At 39.2% G+C, this 22092-nt stretch overlaps 1 long non-coding RNA gene across 2 annotated transcripts in view; it reads right to left on the minus strand.

Annotated features, from left to right (window-relative positions):
* The window catches only part of LOC129643831 (uncharacterized), a 323785-nt gene that overhangs the window by 227112 nt on the left and 74581 nt on the right, over positions 1-22092 (minus strand). For both annotated transcript variants that reach the window (XR_008710529.1, XR_008710530.1), the window contains exon 2: positions 5078-5147. This is a non-coding gene — a long non-coding RNA (uncharacterized LOC129643831). The remainder of the gene's footprint in view (positions 1-5077; positions 5148-22092) is intronic.

A 22092-nucleotide genomic window follows, 5' to 3' on the forward strand; every position in this document is an offset into this window, starting at 1 on the left:
GCAGAAGCAAAGACCTAATCAACTTAAGAGAAAACCTATGCAGAAAGTATATGAGTGTGTAGGCAAAAGACTGCTAAAAGCTTTCTAAACCTGGTTTTTCAAAAGGGTTTGTCAAGTGTTTCTCAATTCTCACTCCACGCCCCAAACTCCAAATTACATGTGTTGAGCCATTATAGTTAATGCATGCACTACTTCCTTAAAATTTTCTAAAAGAGGCCAAACTGATAAAAGCCCTTGTACCTAATCATGTGATTTCATGTATTCTTGCAAGTCTATACTTTTGTGGTGTTAAAGCTCCGGACTTGGTTTCGGTGTCAGTGCCCTCTTTCTAGGCATTAACTTTCTATTATCATTTAAGTAGATTCTTCATTGATCATTTAATGTGCATATTAAGAATATAGTTTCTATTGCAGTATACAGTAGAATTTATGATACACAACTGAAAAAAGAGACTCAAATTCATGTCCAGCATATTACTAAACGAGTTATTTCTCCCTCTTCTATTTCTTTTCTCAGTCTTAATATTGTCCTTTCCTCCATCATTAACTTTCTGTTCAAAGTTCCATACAGATTAGCAAGGTTTGAGTTTTGCTTTAGCACCCTGGACTCATCCCCATGGGCAGCAACAAGCAAATGTGCGTGAAATTCCTTTTATGTCCTAGAATCATGGAGGCTGTCCTCTGCATCCTCCAAGAAGTCCTACTGAAAAATACTGTTTTCATAACTAAGTGCCTGACAAGCTAAGATACTGATATTTTTTTTCCCTCATGGAAAACGTGTAATGGTTTTTTTTTTCAATTGCTACATAATTCTCAAGACTATTAAGTAGGATAAGATCTACTACCTGGAAGACTTTGAGGGTGTGCTAAGCAGATCAATGGGCTTAGATATCCATCTTTAGTTTTAGGAGCTGGGCGAGTCAATGTGCCCCTGCATAATAGAGGTATGAGTAATTTAAAGATGGAAACAGAAGGCGGGAGCCAGGGATAGAAGAGCTAGGGAAGCTGGGTAAAGTATGAGGGAAGGGCCAGAGAAGAACCTTCAGTGTTGGCAAACGAACGCACTTTGCAGACCAGAATGTTTGAGTGGTTTGACGTGAGATATACATATAAACTATTCCCCTCATTTTTCCCTCAGTAAAATCTTCACTGCTCGCTCACTCTTCTGTGAAAGAGGGTTCTATTGGTGAACATAAGGAAAAGTTGATATCTGTGACTGTGGGTTGACCTTGGACAAAACCAGAAAGAGGTTATGCATGTGGCAGAGACAGCAGGGTCAGCTAATATCCGTGTTACCCCAAGAAGGCCCAGGTATCAGAGAGAAATTGTACAAATCTTAACTATGTTGAACTGGTTCAGGGTGATTTTCATGTCCACTATATCCTTCTACTTTTCTGTATATTCATTCTATTAATTTTCGACAGTCTGATATTGAAACACCAACTAAAAATCTTAATTTATCTGCTTAAGAAATAATTGTATTATATAGTATAACTATATCTAACTTTGTTCTGTATTTTCCAAGTCTCAGGTAAATGTGTTAATATACTTTCATAACTTAAAAAAGAAAGAGCAAAAAAAATCAGACTGGGACTTAATCCACATAGTCACATACTGCCTATATTAACAGTCACTGCATCTTTCTGATCCTGCAGTATCTCCACTATAAAATGGGCGTAATGATAGCAGGCTTTGGGGTTTTCAGAAGGATTACGGCTAAAATGTACAAAATACTCACTATATGGAAGTTACTTTTTTAATGATGTTTTTTCCCATTTTTGCTGTAGCTGCTGAAAACCCTGAATCAAGTCCATGACTCAAAAAAATAAAAACAAACAAAAATTGAAATGTAGTCTTCAGATGTATTGTATGTTTCTTCCTGAGTTTTAAACTAAATTTTATTTTTTCTACTCATAATTATATACTCATCCTATATCTATTCTGTTGTATTACAATCTGCAGCAAAACCCTTGTAAAAAGTGGTATTAAAGAATTTCTATCATCCTCCCCAGATCCCCATAGTGAATTTTAGCACATGAAGGGAATTGGAGCATGTTAAATGCATGCTTCTTCCATGTTAAATGCTGCTGCCCTGCCTATAATTTCATGGAGTTGTATGACCAATACTTGGAGTGACCATGGCATTGATTAAAAGCTGTCCCAAACTGTCTTGCCTTGTCCCCGTTATTATCTAGCATTGGCTCTAGCAATGAGGCATCATCTGTGGAAACTTGGTTTTATCTTCTTTATCTTTGCATCACTACCAACTAAGCTGATCAGACCCAACCATCACAATCACACCAAAATGCCTGCCCCATCCATAGGAGGCAAGAAAAGAAACAAGCAACAGATAACATTTCTATCACACCTGAGAGAAGCAAGGCCCAAAAATGCCAGTGATCAGTCCATCATCAATACAAAACTGCAATTAAAACCCAGCCAATCACCTTCCTGCATTCTCAGCACTACAGAAGGTGAGTGCTTAACACACTTGTTTACTCAGGCAATCCATAGCTTGTCAGGACATCAAGTCATGGGCACATTTATTTGATTCTACTGAAGACAATAGCATCTGATGACACAGCTTATGCAGGGGCCAGAGCCCCCACCCTGGAAAGATTAGAGCTATACAAGCTTCATCTCCACCTTTGAAATTTATTGCTAGTTCACGAAAGCATCAAAACCTCAATACCATCACTGTAATGGAAAGGTAGCATCCAGTTCCTAGTGCAAAACCCAAGGAAGTTTTAATTTTACACAAAAGAAAACAGAACTTTAAAATAAATCTCAGGTGCTTCAGAGTTCTGACAAATGTGTGCCCTTTTCCTTTCCTCTGATAACTTCTGAAGACAGCACAAAGACCAAAGTTTCTAAACTTTCCAGAAGTGGGTTTTCGCTTGTTTGTCTTTGGTTTTGTTTTGGCTTAGCAAATAGTACAGCATACGGCATATCATTTGTTATATCCAGGAACAGAAGGCTGTAAGCAAAAGACTTGCTTGCCCCAGTGGTTAGCTGGGAAATACCATGCTCTCCAATTTCCCCAAATCCAGGTGTTTACAGAACAGTGTTTATACCTATGTTGAGGGAAAGAGGAAACACTCATTTCTCCACTAGCAAGAGCTCTAGAGCAGGCAGTCCTTGACAAACCAAGCAAACAGGAACCTTCGCTGAATTTCAGACTGGATTATGTATTCCTTAGCAAGTCTTCACCGTCATCATTCTTTACAACTACACCAAAACAAATTACCTCTAGCCCTTACCACAAGTACTTCAAGATAACATACAAGAGCAATTTTGCAAAATGCTTACAAGATTGACTAGACATGAAATTAGTAAGTAAAAGACAAAGTATTATTGTTCAGGTACCAATTTGGCTTAGCAATAAAACTAAAATGACATCTAAATAATAAACTTACTCTTTAAGAACTAGCAACAATCTTTACCAAACAAGTTTAATTTTTAGAAAAAGGAATGAAATCAATATTATAAGAAAAATCTGTGTAACTGTTACCATTAAATACATCTTTCAAACAAAAGCTCTTTTATGTTGAGCTTCTCTATCAGTCTGAGATCACAGGCAGTGATTACAATGGTACAGTACAGAAGGTCTAGAACATGATGGTGTCTATGTAGATGACACAAAAATTCAACTTGCTTTCACAGGAAAAAACCACTTAGATGCATGAAAAAGTGTGCCAATTAGTTTTACTCTTCTCCCTCCCTCCCACCCCTCAGGTTTTAATCATCTGTTTTGTAGCAACTGTTGTAAATTATGGGTAACAACAACCTTGGAACTTCAATTCCAATACAAACCAATACCCACTGCCACCGTCTTGGCAGTCTGCCATGCATGCTATTTTACGGTTAGGCATTAGGAGGCAGCAAATGGCTCAAAACTGCAGGCAAAGATAAATGAGTAGGAAGTTGGAAAAGAGACCCAAAGCAGCAAAAACATAGAAAACAGATTTCATCTTAAATACAAACTTCCAGGAATTTAGTTTTGCTATGAGGAATAGTTAGAAGTGAAAGTGTTTGGCCCTCATAGAGACCTCTGTGAAACCTTCTGGATCCTACTTCCCATTTCATCATCTCTAAGAAACTGGTTACCTTAAGGGTTAAACAACATAGGTCTCGGTTTCATTTAAACTTGTTTTCTGGCTTCAGAGAGAAAGGTCTCAGGGTTGCCTGTGTGGAATTCTCAGGTCACACTCGGGTTGGCAGTGCCCACACTAATGAAGATACTGTTCATCTAGGAGACATTAGAACTGATGCTGCCCCATATCCCTTTGTTCCAATTTAAAGTATTTACATATTTTAAATATGCACCATAGTTATGTAAAAATGCCAATGCTCCATGTATGTTTAAAAAAAATACTTGTGACATGTGCTTTCATTAAAAGTAACATGTCTTTAAACAACACATGCCATTATTTTTAGAAAGCTGAAAATAGACTTTTCACTTTTCTTAAAAAGGGATAATCTCTCTCAACAAAGCTCATTGCAATTATAATACTTTATTAAATTACAGGAAATGTAATTTAAAGAGCCTTAAAAATGTTTGATTAGTTTATAATATCAAAACAACTCTTGCCTTTCTCTCTGGATATTTACTTTAAAGAAGTAAGCTCATGTAGCTTACACAAGAATTTTATTTCAAGCACAAGTAGAAAGGGCATGATTGATAGGAGTCAGAACTATAAATGTGTGAGGAAGACTGTGTGGTACATGGAGAAAAGACAGTTTTCTATCTTTCATCTCCAAGATAGTTCCCTGCAATTTTGTGCATTGTTTCTTGAATTGTTGTGCTAAGAATGCATACATTACATGCCACACAAAACTTAGCTATTACAGAATACACAGAGTAAAGTAGTAGTGAAAAAGATACTCATCAGCACAATATTGTGATAAACAGTTAAATCGAACCAAAAGTCATTCACATCAAATAACGCAAATGCTGCACAAAACGTATTTTCCTTCTGAGCATGCATGCTGATTCCAAACTCCTCCAAAAACCGAATTTCAGCTTTACTATGTTTAACTATTAACAGTAATTGAAAAAAATATCACACATTACTTACTATTTTGAAGACATCTATGCCACCCTTCTGAATTCAAAGGGGTGAAGAGGAATCACTGCCACGAGGAAATCTATCAGGCAAAAGGAGAGAAAAATAGCAAATATTAGTTGTCTGAAAATTAGCATCTTCAGGTTTTCTTGAAGTACTTCCCAAAGGATCCCAAACCAGTGAAGAAAAAGTTGGAGAAAAACATCACACACATCACCAGCCGACTTTCTCCACAAACCCATGCAGCTCCAAACTTTAAAGGCTAAATTGCTGAGCATCCTGAGTGAGCAAATATCCGACTTCCGTATCACTGGTTACATACACAATTTCAGTAAGACGAATGCATCTCCAAAATTGTGGTTACTTTAAAGTATTATCCAGATTTCCCCCTGTTTCTCTCCCTTTCTCTCTTTTCCATTCACATTTTTCTTCCTACAAATGCACATAGGTCTGTTCTTCCTTGTACCCGAGTCAGGCCTGGCTTTGAAATGCATTTCAATCTCTCAACACAGACTGCTTTCATTGCATTTAGAGTCCCACTAAGGCCCAGCTTTAAAAGCTACTGATTCTTTTTTTCTTTAGCCTTCCTCACAAAGGAAGGGTATTTTGTAAATTACCAGCTCGTTCAGATCAACAAAAGGTACTTTCATAGAAAGCCCCATTTGATTTTGCTCAAATTTGATTACAAGGATGGAGAAAAGGAAAGGAAGTCAAAAAGAAAAACCCCAGATGGCTTTTTCATTCATCTCAGTGAATGAGCTTTATCTGTGCCTTTTGAAACTGTAGCAGTGGAAAAGCATTTCTGTTGGCTTAAAAAACTTGACAAAAATTATTGGTTTGCCATTTCTCATGTAACAGCCATTGGGAACTGGATGAAAAGACTTTTTCATGGGATCGCCTGCTTGGATCAAAATAATGGAGATTAGGTATTTCATTATAAATTACAGTGGGAGATAGAGCAGGCTGTCATATTAATAGCAACCTGCTCATGGCCTTCAATGGTAGCTATTCTCCTAGACAAAGGACCAAGGGGGTTGTCTATTGAACTTGTACTTTAGGCCTGATCAATTTTCTATCATCAAGGCAAAAGGTGAGATGACTAACAAAGGAATTCACACATGAGTGACCTCATAAGCCTACAGATAAAACAGCTTAAAGAAGCAAAATACATCCTGAAATTATGGATGATAAACTATATAAAGAAGAAGACAGAGTGTGAGAGTGAGAGAGGAAAGAGCAATGGTCTGTAATTCTCCTCTCTTCTTGGCCAAATGGACACATTAAAAGCTACTTGTTTTCAGCTGCAGATAATTGCAACGTTTGGTTTGCAGTGGTCTGCTTTAAATCCTTCAGCTGACTTCTTTTTTTTCTTCAGCACAGCTCCAGTCATTTCATTCACTATTAACAACAGCATTGTGTTCAAGACAAAGCTTCAACCAAGAGTCACACTTAAAAATAAAAACTAGAAAGAATCCCAAGCAGCACAGGCTTTAAGATATTACACAGCTGAACATGCGTTTGTTATTTTGCTCCAGGTTACCAGCCTCTTGCCTGCCTCTCCGTGTGCACGTTTTTCTTAGATTTTAAATCATTTGAAGTCTAAGCTGGACCTGTGACTAAAAGAAATAGAATCTTAATGAAGCCTAATGAAACATGTGATTCTATGAAGATTCTTTTGAAGAAGAGTGATGATAAAATACAAATCAAAGAAGCAGTGTAAGAAAGGTGATTGATTTTCATCCAACCACAAGGAATAATTTAGATTCCCCATTGAAGTTGCCCAGATCACTGTAGAAATTGCTAAAATCTTCTTCCCTATTATACTTGCAAGGAAATTTCAGCTTCTCTTTAAAAAAATAATTGGAATTTCTTCCTGCTAGTCTTAGTGTTCCTTGAATTCAGGATGACAGTAGAGAATTCATGTCTCAGAGAGATAAAACCTGGGTTACTAAAGGTTATTATTACCTGGAAATGCAGATACATGTAACACTTTCTGCATATCACATAAAGCAAATGAAAAGCAAAAAGACATGTGAGCAGGATATATTTTTACTGTGCTATTTTTTAAACCAAAAGGTAGTATAAGATCATTAATATAAAAGGGCTTCCAACTGCCTGAAAGCTTGAGAAAGAACCGTAAATATCAAAAATTTGACAGCAGCTGTCAAAATAAGGCTACATTTTGAAAGGCACCCTTGACAGGTGTAATGACCCCCAAATCCTGGGCACAAGCAGTCTGAGTATACACTCATATATAAAGTAGTAATGACATACAGAAGGTCCCTTGTGTAAAGATCAAGAAAACAAGGTTATAGTATTATCTGAGGCATATACCCAAATGATTCATTTGGATAAAATTTTACCTCCTTTGTTTTTAGGGGACCCTTGATCCTTCAGCTATTTTAACCACTCAGAGAGACCATAACTTCAAGGCAATACAAGAGGCTCTAAATTACACTGGTGGAAGTCAGTGTGCCTGCAAGCTCTTCCCACTATTGGTGTAAATGGAAATGGATATGAGCTTTCCAAAGGGTAAACTGGACAGCATTCTTCAAGAGTTTGAAAGCCTTCATAACTCTTCATCCAGTTATTCCATCTCTAGGAATCTTCCTAGTACAAACTATCAGAAATGCAGATAAAGATTTTTTTCCACAAAGATAATTATACAATGAGTCAGACAGTTATAGGATAGTGATTAGGACTTCAAGTTGTAGAGCCAGACTTGCTGAGTTCCAATTTAACTTCGCCAGCTTCCAATGACAACCTCATGACTTTCATTACTAACCTCTCTATGCCTCAGTTTTCTCATCTGTAAAGTGGGGATCTCAAAAGTATATTACAAAAATTAAAAGAGTTAATATATATAAAGCACTAAAGCTGTGGCTGAAACATCATAAGTACTAAGTAGGTATTAGATATTTTTATTATAAATGCTTAAATTTAGAAATTATCAACTAAATTGTGATAAATACAACAGAATGTAGTATGCCCATTAGAGGTCCTTTTCTTACTGACATGGGAAAATATTCATACTAACTGAAAAGTTAAGGATATAAAGGATATATTAAAATATATATATATAAAAATTAAGGATATAAAGCTCCATATATTACGTGATTTCAAATATGTATATTTGAAATAGGCTTCCTTGGTGGTTCAGATGGTAGAGAAGGCAGGAGACCTGGATTTGATCCCTGGGTCAGGAAGATCCCCTGGAGAAGGAAATAGCAATCCCCTCCAGAACTCTTGCCGGGAGAATCCCATGAGCAGAGGACCCCGGTGAGCTACAGTCCATGGGGTTGCAAAGAGTTGGAGACGACTGAGAGACTAAGCACACAGATTTGATATATATAAATATATGTATATAAATATATATAAATACATATATTTATATATGTATATATTTGATATATATAAATATATGTATATATAAATAAATGTATGTGTTTTATATATATAATATAGATATGTACATTAAAAGTGGCGATAGTATTTATTCTCAGATAATGTAATTTCAAGTGACATTTATTTTCTTTTTACATTTCAATTTTTAAAGGAAATTAAACATTTTTTTAACTCTTATTTTTATGAGTTGGTTTATGAAGGAGGAGGAAAACTAGGAGGAGCACCAAACCACAAGCAGTATTTATGAAATAGAGGTAGGCCAGGCTAAGGGGAGGGCTTCCCAGGTGGTGCTACGTGGTAAAAAACCCACCTGCCAATTCAGGAGACATAAGAGATGCCAGTTTGATCCCTGGGTCAGGAAGATCTCCTGGGAGAGGGCATGGCAACCCATTCCAGTATTCTTGCCTGGAGAATCCCATAAACAGAGGAGGAGCCTCGTGGGCTACAGTCCATAAGGTTGCAAAGAGTCAGACACTACTGAAGCAACTTAGCACAGCACACAGGCTAAGGGGGAAGTTAGAATCTATGCCAAAGCCTGCTTCAGTGTTTAGCACTAAGATAAGGAAATGAGATGTGCTTCCACAACTGGGAATTGCTAAGCTTAAAGTTTAAAATACAAACAAAATCCAAACATAATGGATCCACAAAAATTCCTGCCCCAAGGAGCTGTCAGTACAGAGGCATCAGACAACAGGGGAAGATAGGCATGTACCAACATATACAGATTCTGTGCAACACAAACAACTGAGATCCAATCAGTTAGGGGCAGAAGACAAAGCCAAAGACTCCTAAGAAGTTTCAACAGGGCCCAAGTAGTAACCTAATCTGTTGCAGGTGAAGCTAAATATAGAGACTTGCAGGTTGCAGCCAAGGAAATGCTTCTCTATGGCAAATGTCTAGAAAAGGAGAGTAGAGACCAAGAGGTAGGCACTTGGCCTTTTTCTCCTTGTACCCATGGGGAGCCATAACATAAACACAGGAAGGGAGGTACATAGAAGAGCAGACCTTACCCCTTACCCCTGTTAATTGCTCAGTCAAGCTTGAACTGGGTGGGGGCGGGGGACGGGGGCGAGGGAAGGGAGGGAAAGTAAGAAGCCTAGAGTATTTAACTGGGTGCACCAGAATTTAGCAACAATATGTGACTAGAAAGTTATGGAATATCCCAAGATGTTATTAACTGCCAGGAACATGACAGAGCATAGTTGAAGGTGCAGAGAAGAGAACTAAATACAGATTACTCGGTATAGGAGTTACATATATATTATGCCTTGGTTACAAGGAAAAAACAATGGCAGTTTAAGTGCTAGACTTTGCAAGAAATTTCTGTTAATAAAAAGAAAACTTCTAGAATATGGAAGTGCCATACTAGCAATTCCACTTCTGGGTATACATCCAATTACGTATACTGCTACTGCTGTTGCTGCTGCTAAGTCGCTTCAGTCGTGTCCGACTCTATGCGACCCCATAGACGGCAGCCCACCAGGCTCCCCCGTCCCTGAGATTCTCCAGGCAAGAACACTGGAGTGGGTTGCCATTTCCTTCTCCAATGCATGACAGTGAAAAGTAAAAGTGAAGTTGCTCAGTCATGTCCATGGTGCTATTACCTTATACGCTTCAGTAAGGCATAGCTGTGTTGACAACAGGGAAGACCATGTGAAGAATAAAACAATGAGCTTGAAACTCAGACAGAAGGGTTTTCCCAGGGACTTGGTGGCCAATTCATTTACAAAGAGCACATAACCAACATTACCATTCATGTTGGTAAATAATCTAAATAATTATCCTTAATCTGTCCACATATCAGCCTGGCTCCCTTTCAAGGCATGTTGATACATATAGTGCCTTTCTGCAAATTAATGAAAGATGTTTCCTCTGGGAGGATGAGTTATTAAATGGCACCCTCCTCCCCACCCCAGGGCATACACTGGATCAGCATAACTCCTGGCTAGATTTTACCCCCTATTTGCCGCTCTGGCATCTCAGTGAAGTGTACAAATTTTAAAAGTGACTCAACATAGCAAGCCCCTAAAATAGACAAGAGTTCCCTAAAATAGACAAAATAACTCAAGGTCTAAAATATGTGTTCCTTTCAGAACTACAAGGAACCCAACTCTTACAATCACATCTCTGTGAATGGTATTTATTTTTTATTGAAGTATAGTTGATTTACAATGTTTCAGGTGTACAGCAAAGTGATTCCATCATATATTTATATGGATGTACATATACTGTAAAATTGTAAATATATATGTGTATATGTATTATTTTTTATTCTTTTCCATTATAGGAAAGAAGTACAAGATTTTGAGTACTTACTGTGCTATACAGTAGGACTTTATCTGCTTTATAGATAGCACTGTGGTACCTGTTAATTCCAAATTCTAAATTTATCCTTTCCCCCACCTTTATCCCCTTTGATAACCATAAGTTTGTTTTCTATGTTTGTGAGTCTATTTCTGCTTTGTAAATAAGTTCATTTGTATCACTTTTTAGATTCCACATATAAGTGATATCAGACTATATTTGCCTGATTTACTTCACTTAGGATGCTAATCTCTAGGTCCATTCATGTTGCTGCCAATGGCATTATTTCATGACTAATATTTCATTGTGTGTGTGTGTGTATATATATATATGTATATTCATATACACACTACATATATATATGCATATATATACCACATCTTTATCCATTCATCTGTTGATGGACATGTAGTTTGCTTCCATGTCTTGGCTATTGTAAATAGTGCTGCTATAAACATGGGTGCATGTATCTTTTTCAATTAAGGTTTTCTCTGTATAAATGCCCAGAAGTGGGATTGCTAGATCATATAGAAACTCTATTTTTAGTTTTTTAAGTAACCTCCAAACTGCTCTCCATAGTGGCTGCACAAGTTTACATTCCCACCAACAGTATTGGAGGGTTCCCTTTTCTTATAAATTTTATTGAAAATTTACATTTCCAACCCTGGCCTTTTATCCAAACTAATGCTACATTTCAGGTAAACTATGGGCTGCAAGGAGATCCAACCAGTCCATTCTGAAGGAGATCAGCCCTGGGATTTCTTTGGAAGGAATGATGCTCAAGCTGAAACTCCAGTACTTTGGCCACCTGATGCGAAGAGTTGACTCATTGGAAAAGACTCTGATGCTGGGAGGGATTGGGGGCAGGAGGAGAAGGGGACGACAGAGGATGAGATGGCTGGATGGCATCACTGACCCGATGGACGTGAGTCTGAGTGAACTCCGGGAGTTGGTGATGGACAGGGAGGCCTGGCGTGCTGCGATTCATGGGGTTGCAAAGAGTCGGACATGACTGAGCGACTGAACTGAACTGAACTGATGGGCTTCCCTGGTGGCTCAGATGGTAAATGATAAGACATTGCTATTAGGCTATGACACTGAAGCCTCAAATCAACATATCCAAATATCTTTATATGCCCTTTCCCACACACAAAAAAACCCAGCTCCCTCTCCTTCTGATTTCCCTCTGATTCTGTTCATGTATTATCATAAGTGCCCAGACCCAAAATAACAACAACATATCTGAATCATTCCTTTCTTTTGTGCTTCACAGGCAATAAATATGAGTCAATTTTCTCCTTGATCTCTATATTCAGACTTCCAGCTCTTTCCTAAGTCACATACAGTCCTAAAAATATAAGATATAATTTTTCAAGGTTCTGTAATTAACCCTCTCATCTTCTCTCTCCATGGCCTAATTCAGGAAAGCAGTAATTCTCTCCTTTGACTTACTGTCTGTTGACTCTCTAACTCACCTTTCCTGAAACTCTTTCTCCCTGGCTTCTTGGATTCTGACCACCTCCTTGATTCTCCAGTGCCTCTAATTCCACATTCCTGGCTCCAGCAATTTCATTGAGGGACTCTCCCTTATCCCTGAAAGATTCTATTTTGATCCTCTTCTCTCTACATATTCTCAGGCCACCTTTTTCTCTTTAAGATCACCTATGATCTGTATGCTGCTGCTGCTACTACTGCTAAGTCGCTTCAGTTGTGTCCGACTCTGTGAGACCCCATACACGGTAGCCCACCAGGCTCCCCCGTCCCCGGGATTCTCCAGGCAAGAACACTGGAGTGGGTTGCCATTTCCTTCTCCAATGCATGAAAGTGAAAAGTGAAAGTGAAGTTGCTCAGTCGTGTCCAACTCTTAGCGACCCCATGGACTGAAGCCCACCAGGCTCCTCCATCCATGGGATTTTGCAGGCAAGAATACTGGAGTGGGGTGCCATTGCCTTCTCCAATGATGTGTATGCTAATGGTTCCCAAATCCACTCCCCTGCTCTAGTCCTAAAGCCCGCTCATTATGTTAAAAAATTAACCTCATTGTTTTCCACAAGGCTTCAGGGAATGGGAGAAACAAGTTGTGGGGGCAGGAGCGGAGAGACAAAGGGGAGGGTGATAAGAGGAGACAGTGAGGGAAGGGGAGGGAAAGGAAAGAGAAGGGCAGCTCAAACAAACATTTTTCAGAGCAAATAATCTTCCTTTTCTATCTGGGCAAAAAGCAACACTTTTTCTCAAGAAATAAATCCCAAGCCCATGCTTGTTGGTCTTTCAGTCTCAACCCCTATTACTCACCAAAACCTCTGAATTACATCTTATAAATTCCTCTACATTTTCTCCTCTTCTTTTTAGTCAAATTCCTGTTGTTCTCATTTGGATCTGAAGCAGCTATGACTTAACCAACTACAATGTCCAAACTGGGTTCCCACTCAGATTCTCAAAATTTATTCTCTACCTGGACATTACAATAATTTTTCTAAAGGAAAAATCTACTCATTTCACTTCTGATTAAAATTCTTCAATAGTACCCCCATGATATAGAGCTGCGCTAACCAAAATACATCACCTGGGAGCTTGTTAGAAATGCAAAAACTCAGACCCCATTCCAGACCTCCTGAACAAGATCTGCATCTTAACAAGATCTCGAGGTGTTTCATGTGGGCATTAAATCTGAGACACACTGATCTAAAGAATAAAATATATTTGTGAGTTCACCAATGGGCTTCCCAGGTGACGCTAGTGGTAAAGAACCCTCCTGCTAAATGCAGGAGATGCAAGAGATACGGGTTCAGTCCCCATGTTGGGAAGATCCCCTGGGGGAAGGCATGGCAACCCACTCCATATTCTTGCCTGGAGAACCCCATGGAGAGAGAGCCTGGTGGGCTATAGTCCCTAGGGTCGCAAATAGTTGGACACAGTTGAAGCGATTTAGAACACATGCACACATGTGAGCTCATCACCCATAGGCCGGTCACAACCTTCACAAGCTGCTGCCCATGTATCTTTCCAGCTTCAGCTTCAGCCTTCACCCTTCCACACTCCTTTCCTGCCTCAGGGCCTTTGTAGAAGACATTCTTTTTCCAGATTACCCTTCCCTACCTCATCCTGCAATACCTGATTCATCTCACATCTTCATACAAGGTCTTAAGACCAAATGTTTTGTTTCAAGAAAATAAATGTTTTAAAGAAAACATATTAGAATAGTGTCTGCACTCGGCATGAGCTGTTTTTCCATGAAATATTTGTTTCAGTCGAACATTGTACTTTTAATTGCATGTGTACAAGTGTATTGGTCATGATCTAGAATGCATTTCTTATTGTAGGTATAAACCCCCAAAACTCTAAGTCCTAAAGTACCCTAAAATGCCTTCTCTAAGTTCAGAGGTCAGAAGGGCCTCAGAGCTTTGCCACGGTGAAAGTGAAAGTGAAGTTGCTCAGTCGTGTCCAACTCTTTGCGACCCCATGGACTGTAGCCTATCAGGCTCCTCCGTCCATGGGATTTCGCAGGCAAGAGTCCTGGAGTGGATTGCCATTTCCTTCTCCAGGGGATCTTCCCGACCCAGGAATCAAACCCAGGTCTCCCACGTTGCAGGCAGACGCTTTACCCATCTGAGCCACCAGGGAAGCCCCATGGTGGACATACCTTTATTATAAAACTAATTACATTTTATGAAAATAAATTTTTGCTTATCTATTTCCTCATCAGACCATGAGTTCTTTCTGGGTCGGGGCTATTGCTTCTCCATCTTTGAAAATCAGAATCCTAGCACAGTCAATGTTTTTTCCAGGAATGAATGAATAACAGCATTAATGAAATATGTCCCACTATAAATGCTAGTGTTGAGGCAGCAGAGGACCACACAGGGACAAAGTAATACCTTTGAGTGGTGGCCCAGAATCTGAGGGAAGGCTGTGGGCTTCAGCTAGACTGACTTCATTCATTTCTGAATTCCTACTTTGTCCTGTAGGACTGTGTCACCTGGAACAACCTACCTAACCTCATAGGTTTTCAACTTCCTCCTCTGAAAAATGAGTATGTGCTTAGTCACTCAGCTGTGTCTAACTCATTGTGACCCCAGGACTGCAGCCTGCCAGGCTCCTCTGTCCATGGGAATTCTCCAGGCAAGAATACTGGAGTGGGTTGCCATGCCCTTCTCCAGGGTATCTTCCCAACCCAGGGATCAAACCCAGGTCTCCTGCATTGCAGGGGGATTATTTACCATCTTAGCTACCAGGGAAGCCTAAGAATACTGGAGTGGGTAACCTATCTCTTCTCCAGGGGAACTTCCTGACCCCCGGAATCGAACCAGGGTCTCCTGCATTGCAGGCACATTTTTTACCAGCTAAGCTACCCAGGAAGCCCCCCAAAATGAGGATATTATATTTAATTTTCCAAGGGTAAGATAGGTGAGATAACATTGCATAAAATGCTTAACACAGTATCTAGAATGTGTGTATCTAGAATATACCTAGAATATAGTAAGTGCTCTGTAATATTTGTACTGGTGTAAGAATTAAATATGACAATATCTACCACACACATGCCACACGGTAGGCACTCAGGGATGGCAGTGATGATTACAGCTAGGCAATTTATTGGGATTTTTAATATAAGGGAATAACATTGTAAAATCTAACTTCTTATTTTAACTTGGGAGTAAAAAGGGGACTCCCCACATGAAACAGGAGAGTGTTTTACTTTGTCTTTAGCACATATCACCTTTAACGCTTATATCATCCTTAGCTGTATACCACATTTAGCATTTGTCCCCTCCACCAAAAATATAAGCTGCATGAATGCAGAAATACTGCATTCATGTCTGGCTTGGTTACCATTATTTATCAAGCACCTAAAATAGTGCTTGACAGAAAGTAGGGAGAATAAGCACTGAACAATTATTTGTTGAAAAAATGGAATACTGGCCAAGCCTTATGTCCTTCAAATCTGGACTTGCCTTGGTCTAAGGGGGAGGTGAGTCTTTTATGGTTTAAAAAAAAAAAAAAAAAAAAGAGAGTTAGATGGGCTGGGCCACTCCCAAGTCAACCCTGAACAGGTCTTTGTTTTCAAAGCCCTAGGCCTGTGGATATCATGTTGGAGTGTTTTGGAAGGGAAAACACCAAGGCTTCAGAGTTCCATGATTGAGGAGGGAAAGTGGCCTCACTTCTGCACGATTCCCCAAATTGAGCATAGAAAGGGAGTTTTCAACTCTAAGAATGGCAGTGTCATGAACTCAACACACCTGAGGTAGCAAAACTTCAAATGGTAATAGCCCCAGAACTAACTCAAGAAATGCTATCTGTCCAGCAGAGGACAACCCAAAATGCACCAGTGTATTCCTGAGGTTCATTATTATGAGGGGGAAAAATCTAGAGAAACTAGAGAAGGTCAGTCAAAACACCTTTCAGAAAAGAAAAATTTTGCTTCACATTTAAGTGAATGCAGCTCCCAAAACAGAGAGAGACAGAGACATAGACTGTGATGCAGGTGGGGAGTAGATGTGGAGGTGGGTGTCAATCTAGACGCGGGTGTAGAAGCAAATACCCACATTCTCTTGTGGGGAAGGGCAACAGATATGTCCTGCGTAGCTCTGTAAGTCAAACTGAAATTAATGAGTAAAAGCTACAGAGACTTTCATATCAACATAAACAAGTTATCTAGTTTAACATGATCCCTAATCAAATAAAGTGAGCTCATTTAGGGGTTTATCCCTAACACTTACAATGTTCAGACAGGCTGAACTACCACTCGGGTTAAAGATTATAGAGGGAACACATGTGTTGTTTCTGTCTGTCAAGAGCTGTGAGAGGCCTAACTGGAAGAGGGGTTAGTCTACTTCAAATGGATGGATGTTAAGTTAAGAAATAGCTACTCGGGATAACAATACAGAAAAATAAGCAAGTGCACAGATACTTTGCAGTTCTTCTCAGCTTCAATTTTTAAGCAGACATTTCATGTTGTATAACTTGAAGACATTTAAATACTGACTGAGAAGTTATACAATTATAAAGCTCTGTTATTGGTACTCTATTAATAACAAATGAAAGTAATTTGAACATAGAATAATACCTGTAGTATCTATTTTTAAAAGGATCTTATCAAGGAAATAATGTAAGCAAAACTGAAATGGATGCACTTAATTTACTGTAGAATAAAAATTTCAAAAATTATAGGAACATTCAATTAAGAATATTTGCAGTGCTAATTAAAACCATCTTATCAATCACTAAAGTGGGTCCTATGGTATCTCCTCTATTTGGCAGTATTTTCTTAGTCTAGTTTGAGATGCTCTATGAATTTCAAAGTAATAAAACTGATTTCCCTTGAAAAATGTTACATAACTCAAACTATTTAAGTCAATTTTGCAATCAGTCTGATTTTGCAAAATTTAGCTATCCTAATCAAAATTTAAAACACTTCTATTTATATTAATGGCTATTAAAGGCACTGATCAAGGCAGAGCTTTTTAAGCACTGGAACCACTTTGGTCCCAGAGAAAAATCAAATTGATTTGGAAACATAGATAACTATATGATAGTATGGTACATATACTAATCCTACCTGCATACATTCTAGATAAAAATGATTTGCTAACAAGAAGAACCATGACTGATTTCATGAGTTACACTTCTATTATTACTTTACAACATTGACATAATTCCTGATCCCTGCCTTTTCCTCAGACCCCAGATCCCATCAGTGGACAAGTCTTTTTGATTTTACCTTCCCCCAAAACAGCTGATCAATCTCTTTATAGGCTGTTGGGGCCCTAGTCCAGAAAACATTATCTCTGTCTGAACTGATGCCAAGGGCAAACCAACTGACCTCTCTCATTCCCCTTCTCCAACCAACAAGGCCCACTTCCCTCCCCAGCCCTTACAGCCATAACCCTGTTAAAAACTCCACAGTTTAAAATTATTCAAAGGCTTCCCACTGCATTTGGAATGAAATCCAAACTCCTTCCAAGGACCCGTCACTTCCTGCATGATGCAGCACATGCCTATGGCCACAAAACCATCTCCTATAGCTCCTAGACCTGTCCTCTTCCCTACTGACACTCTGGTATTTTTTGTCATCTTCTAACACATAAACATGTACTATACCCTCTAACTGGAATGTTCTTTCTGCAGCTCCTCTTATATCAGACTCATTCTCATCCTATCAATTTCTCCTCAATGTCCACCCCTTCCCCAGCTACCTTGGAACCCATCCTGCCCCATGTAACCTTGCTGTTCTCTGACTCCATCTCAGAATCTGGCTTGTGGTCCTCCTAGTACCTGACTCAACTTGCTGTTATTTTATTAGCTTGTTTTTTCAGTCTGTTTTCAGTTCAGTTCAGTTGCTCAGTCATGTCCAACTCTTTATGACCCCATGGACTGCAGCATGCCAGGCCTTCCTGTCCATCACCAACTCTCGGAGTTTACTCAAATTCATGACCATTGAGTCAGTGATGTCATCCAACCAGTCCATGGACCACCCAACCAGTCCAATGGACATGATACCTTCATGTCCATTGAGTCGATGATTCCATCCAACCAGTCTGTCTTCCCTGGGATTGGGTGATGCCATCCAACCCAGTCTGTCTTCACTGGGTTGTAAATTCCATGGGGAAGGAACATGTCTGTCTGGTTCACTGCTAGGCACCCAGGACTTGACTCAGGAGCTGGGCACTCAGTAGGAATTCAAAATATATTTGCTGAAAAAATTAACATAACAAAACCATAGACATTCCTAAATTTCAAAGGTGTTTGAAAATTTTGCTTAAATGTGTGTATGTATGTATATATATATATGAAAAATTTGCCTGAACCCATATAGTACAAAGTGAAATCGAGAAATTTAGATATTCTTTTAAGTAATTCACCAAATTATTCCTTCTGACAGCCAATAAATGCTCATAAAAATAAGACCCGCCTCAAATGGAAAACCTTTTGCTAATTCCTCCTGCTCAAGTATGTATAAAATGCCTGGGGTCCACTTACAGCAGAAGAGCCAGGTTAAAGAGATGGCAAGTTCAAGAGCTGGTAGGTAAGGTTAAGAAATGAAAACCATCCCTGCTCTGACAGAAAAACAGATTAAGAGGGCACAGTCTTCACCCTAGACATTGACAATGATCTTGATGATGATGATAGAAGCAGCATTTGACAAGCATTTGCCATGTGCCACTGTCTCTGTCTCAGTGCTTTGCATATATTCATTTAATCCTTACAATAACCTTATCACCATCCACATTTTACAGATAAGAAATTCCAAGGCTTAAACAGGTTAGTGTAGACAATTTACAAAAAGTCATACAATTAAGAAGTGCAAGAGTTGAGATTTAATCCTAGGTACTTTGATTTCAGATGCCCACTTCTATTTCTGCTAAAGAAAAAAAAAGTTGAGGTCACTCTTTTTACCACTGAATAAAAAACTCAGTCAATAACCAAAACTTGAACTGTCCTAATTTACTAGAAATGCTGATCATAAACAAAACTTAAGCTTTCTTCATGTCCTTACAGCAAGACTTTTCGGCTTCCTTGCTTGCCAGCTACAAACAAGTTAAGTGTAGGCAATCAAACGAACACAAAATTAACCAATCACAAGAGAAAACAATGTGCTTATTCATTCAGGCTTTATAAGCAAAAGTGTAACTACTGAAAGCCAAGGTCTAACCACTTTCCATTTGAAGTCTCTCTGTTAGCAGTTTGTTTCTCACACAATAAAATATTCACATTGAATAAAGCCCTCTGAATTTTCTTTTGACTTACTAAAGTATACAAAAATATTTTAAGACATACCAAAAAGAAAATGTACTTTATATGCTACTGAGCATTCAGTTCAGTTCAGTCACTCAGTCGTGTCCAACTCTTTGCAACCCCATGCACTGCAGCACGCCAGGCCTCCCTGTCCATCACCAACTCCCAGAGTTTACCCAAACCCATGTCCATTGAGTCGGTGATGCCATCCAGCCATCTCATCCATTGTTGTCCCCTTCTCCTCCTGCCCTCAATCCCTCCCAGCATCAGGGTCTTTTCCAATGAGTCAACTCTTCGCATGAGGTGGCCAAAGTACTGGAGTTTCAGCTTTAGCATCAGTCCTTCCAACGAACACCCAGGACTGATCTCCTTTAGGATGGACTGGTTGGATCTCCTTGCAGTCCAAGGGACTCTCAAGAGTCTTCTCCAACACCACAGGTCAAAAGCATCAATTCTTTGGCACTCAGCTTTCTTCACAGTCCAACTCTCACATCCATACATGACCACAGGAAAAACCACAGCCTTGACTAGACAGACCTTTGTTGGAAAAGTAATGTCTCTGCTTTTGTATATGCTATCTAGGTTGGTCATAACTTTCCTTCCAAGAAGTAAACATCTTTTAATTTCATGGCTGCAATCACCATCTGCAGTGATTTTGGAGCCCCCTCAAAATAAAGTCTGACACTGTTTCCACTGTTTCCCCATCTATTTGCCATGAAGTGATAGTACCAGATGCCATGATCTTTGTTTTCTGAATGTTGAGCTGTAAGCCAACTTTTTCACTCTCCTCTTTCACTTTCATCAAGAGGCTTTTTAGTTCCTCTTCACTTTCTGCCATAAGGGTGGTGTCATCTGCATATCTGAGGTTATTGATATTTCTCCCGGCAAGAATCTTGATTCCAGCTTGTGCTTCTTCCAGCCCAGTGTTTCTCATGAGGTACTCTGCATAGAAGTTAAATAAGCAAGGTGACAATATATAGCCTTGACGTACCCCTTTTCCTATTTGGAACCAGTCTGTTGTTCCATGTCCAGTTCTAAATGTTGCTTCCTGATCTAAAATGACATTAATAGTGACTGCCAGGTCTTTGCAGCCATAAGGGATATTCACATTTCTTCTCATTGGAGAAATTTGTATCAGTCTGGCTCCCAATACTAAAGTTACTTTTTATCAGAAGGATGAGAATATGACTCTCCTGATACATCCCAGAGGGCAGTCAACACAGAAACAGACCAAACTAAAATATCATAGCCAAAACAAAGGGTGTGTGGAAAAGAGAGAGGAAAAGAGGGAAGGTGAGAGAGAAGGAAAAGGTGTGCGTACCATGTGAGTCAATAAACAGAGCAGGCAACCAACATTCTACAAAACATTTTTGGAAAAAATGAAAACCACCTTGATAATACTATTGACAAAGATTTGAATTCAAAGGATTTGGGGATAAATAAGTGTCAGGAAATAGTACTGTATTATTTTCCCATGGCTACTGTAACAAATTACCACAAACTTGGTGCCTGAAGACAATAGAAATTCTTTTCCTACAGTTCTAAAGCCCAGAAGTCTGAAGCCAGTGTCACTGAACCAAAAACAAGGTGTTGGCATAGCTGCGTTCCCTCCAGAGATTCTAGTGGAGAAACGGTTCCTTGTCTCTTCCAACTTCCTGTGGCTTCTAACATTTCTTAATTTGTGGCCATATCACTTCAGTTTTCAAGGTCAGTATATTGAAATCTCCCTCTGCTCTGTCCTCATATTTCCATCTCTGAACAAAATCACCCTCTGCTTCCCTCTAATAAAGATACACATGATGGCACTTAGGATCCACTAGGATAAACCAGGATGATCTTCCCATCCCGAGTCTTAATCATATCTATAAAGATCTTTCTTCCAAATAAAGTAACATTTACGGATTCCAGAGATTAAGACTTGATATCTTTCTAGGGTGCAGGGCACATATTTCAGGCCACTACAAGAACAAGCTGCTCCAATGAAAGGAAGTAACTAACCCTGGCATAGACTATTGAGAGACACAGGAGCACAGTAGAACTCACAGAAGACCAACAGAACTTTGTACAAGAAAAGGAACCTCCTGGACCAGAAGACAAATCATATTCAATTAAGTGCTTTTCCTAGTGCTTTAATGAGATATTTGGGAATTAAAGTAGGCATAATTACTGGCATTTATGTGAAAAGAATTTTGCTTAACTTAATTCTACTGTAAATTGAATGTAATTTTACTCCATAATATAGGGGCAGTCAATCTTGGAAAATTCTTTGCTGTCTTTATGGAATTCTAAATTCAAATGCTAATACACTCAAGGAGGAGAAAAAGACAGAAGGGGCTCCCTTTCTAGTCTAGTATATAAGAATCCCAGGGAAATGCTCTAGTAGACAGTTGCAGGAGACAGCTTGCTCTGACTGAAGCAGGGAGAAAAATTCTTCAAAGCAAAGTGAAAGTGTTAGCCACTCATTAGAGTCTGACTCTTGTGACCCCATGGATTCTGTAGCCAGCCAGGCTCCTCTGTCCACAGAATTCCCCAGGCAAGAATACTGGAGTGATAGCCATTTCCTTCTCCAGGGGATCTTCCCAACC

This window comes from Bubalus kerabau, chromosome 2 (assembly GCF_029407905.1).
Source record: "Bubalus kerabau isolate K-KA32 ecotype Philippines breed swamp buffalo chromosome 2, PCC_UOA_SB_1v2, whole genome shotgun sequence".
Classification (NCBI taxonomy): domain Eukaryota; kingdom Metazoa; phylum Chordata; class Mammalia; order Artiodactyla; family Bovidae; genus Bubalus; species Bubalus kerabau.